Source organism: Magallana gigas, chromosome 1 (assembly GCF_963853765.1).
Source record: "Magallana gigas chromosome 1, xbMagGiga1.1, whole genome shotgun sequence".
Classification (NCBI taxonomy): domain Eukaryota; kingdom Metazoa; phylum Mollusca; class Bivalvia; order Ostreida; family Ostreidae; genus Magallana; species Magallana gigas.
The window spans coordinates 1,624,847-1,627,719 of NC_088853.1; the positions used below are offsets into that span (position 1 = coordinate 1,624,847).

Genomic DNA, 2,873 nt, shown 5'->3' on the forward strand with positions numbered 1-2,873 from the left:
ATTAATAAAACAAAGCATAAACATACATGATGACAATTTTTGCATTACAGAAGTGAATCCACCATTTCACCCCCTGTACAGAAATTTCTGGATCGGATCCACCCAAACCACTCTGTTAATTTAGGATCCACCACACCTCCTTCTTCAATTTTTTTCCCACCACACGTTTATCCTCAAGGTTTGACATTTTCTTATTATACATGATTGTTTTGTTCAGACACAGGGTCACAGACCCTGCCGCATGCCCCCCCCCCCCCCCCCCCCCCGATACACACACTTATGAGAAAAATTTTAACATCGAGTATATATTTTCGTTCAGAGATATAAAGATAAAACTAAGAAATACTAAAAACTAAGTTGGCCGATCAATACATAAAAAAATAAATATTAGAATAGCTTTTTCTATTTTTGAAAACCGGTGTTATATAGTGCCTTTTCCCCCTAGCCATCTTGCCCCCCGGAAAAATGGCTATATAGCAGTTCTTCCCCCCGGAAAAATGGCTATATAGCAGTTTTTCCCCCACGGAAAGCTGACTATATAGTGGGCTTTCCCCCTTTTTATAGCCAGATTACCCCCACGGAAAACCTACTATATAGTGGATTTTCCCCAATTTTTACTTTCCGGCCATGTTTATTGCGGACCATTCGTGACACTAATTTGCAATAACTGATATGATATTAATTTCTCACAAAAAAGGATAATTATGGCATTTATTAATACATAGAATAAAATACATGGTTTTTCAACCCCAAATATGAACTAAGGCATGCGCCTTCATAACATGCATGTGTCATCATCGTTTATTTCACCTGTTCTCATCCCTTTTTGGGACACCTTTTACACGGATTTCGGAATACCTCGAGTCTTTTTCATCTAATCGATGCTTATGTACAGTTTTGACTTCGACGTTATGAGCACGTGAGAACACATTTGCATACATGCCAACTATCCTGATTTTTGCGGGATTCTCCCGATTTCACGTCGTCAAAAATACAAATCCCGATATCCCAATCGGGATTGTCAAAATACCCCGAAATCCCGATTCTCAAAAAATCCAACCCGTTTTACAATAAGTCCCGATTTCCATCTAAAATTTCAAATCCCGCGCTGCTTGTCTACGCTAACCAATCAAAAAGCGGGATTATGACCGCCATTGCTGTTTACCTGTATCGCGTGTGTGTGTATCGGGATGTGTGAATTGGTGTAATTACCTGTACGCTACCTGTGTCTTGCTGTTTGCAAACCTAATGAGGAGCATGTTTTGATAGTAATTGATCGGGAAGTATCGGGATGGATAGCAAAATGCCACACTTTTTACACAAACTTCGACAAGAATGGGGTTATACCACCAAAGAAAATCGAAACTTTCATCCCTATATCGGGAGGCAGATTCCCGATTTTCGGATGACTATCGGGATCGTAATTGGATGACAACCATGTATATTGCCGTGCAGTAGGTATGTTTAACTTATACATAGTACAACTGAATATATTTATTGACAGGGTACATTCTATTGTGATCACATGACACAAGGAGAGATTGACTGCTAATAGATTATCTACAAGAAGAATAGATATGTTAAACTTTATGAGTAATAGTTTTTTTTTTTTTTCAATTGAGGGATTTTAGGGTAAACCATGGTGGAATGAATGATGTTACAAAGAACATGAAAACAGCCATCCATCAAGCCACCTGCTGCTACCAACTTCTTTGTGAAATCAAAATTTGAGTAAGATGAAGGTAGCTAAATTTTTTTTTAATAAGCTAGTATATAATATCTCTAAAGAATTTTAAGCCAGGAAACAATTATAGACACTTTTTATAGCAACTTGAACCATAAATGCTTTTTAATATCTAATTAAATTAATTATTCATTTTATTTTGTAGATGTCTCAAGAGCAGAGGTCCTGTTTGCCAACTGCGTTGCAGAATTTAGTGCTTTTTGAACTGCTATACCATACTATTTATTGTTTGTTGAAATTTTAAAGATTGATTTAATAAAGATTGATTTAATATATGAAAATAAAGTTATGTACCTTATTTATGATTTCATTTGAAGGAGGAGATAGTTTGATAAACACATTAGGATAATGATAAATAGATAAAGAAACAGATGACTTTCTAAGAGTTCAATTGTTTATACAAAGCAATTACACGACAAAATGCCGCGAAATTTCCTTCTAGGAAAATGTCGTCGCGCGTAAAACACCACCCATGGAGATTTTCAAAAGTTGGCATGTATGCATTTGAGTTAAAATACGCCGATTTGGAAATTTAATTTTCCAATGTATTACCATCAATGTATAAGCTTCTCCCAGGGAACTAACTGACCAATCTTGACTTAATTTTGTAGAGGAATGGAATAAAAAGTGGAAATGTATTACTCCGTTCGTCCAAAAGGCTATCAATTTTAAATTAATACCGTTAGAATTGACAATCTAATAAACAATTAAATAGTTCTTCTTCTAAATATCAAACGGGAGACAGGATGCAATGATATGATGAGAAACTGAAATGGTTTAGTTTTACTTTGAATGATGGGGTTCTAAATCATGGTTAAGGGGTATTTTAATTATGTATTAAGAGCATGAGTATAGTTAGTGTTTACCATTTCGTTTTAAAGTTACGCATATTCATATCGTTAAGCACATTTCTACGAAACGCTAGAACATTTTAAAAAACAATGAAATGACTTCACAACCAGAACAATGTCGGTATCTTTGCTGGTTACTTTGGAAAATGTGAAATGGAGTCTGAACTAACTTTATGTTTATATTGTCTCTCACTATTTGCTAATTTTTCCACTTTTAAGTTTGCAACGTGATTTATAAATATACAATTTTGAAAACGATGCTATATAAATCAAGATAT

At 35.0% G+C, this 2,873-nt stretch overlaps 1 long non-coding RNA gene across 2 annotated transcripts; it reads left to right on the top strand.

Moving 5' to 3' along the window:
* The first annotated feature begins 284 nt into the window (after positions 1 to 284).
* Positions 285 to 2,557, top strand: LOC109617281 (uncharacterized). 2 transcript variants are annotated; one of them, XR_010711127.1, is made up of 3 exons: positions 285 to 1,458; positions 1,623 to 1,742; positions 1,890 to 2,557. It is a non-coding gene; the product is annotated as an uncharacterized lncRNA (long non-coding RNA). The 2 variants fall into 2 exon arrangements; XR_004598968.2 differs by having other exon boundaries at positions 1,632 to 1,742.
* The last annotated feature ends 316 nt before the right edge of the window (positions 2,558 to 2,873 follow it).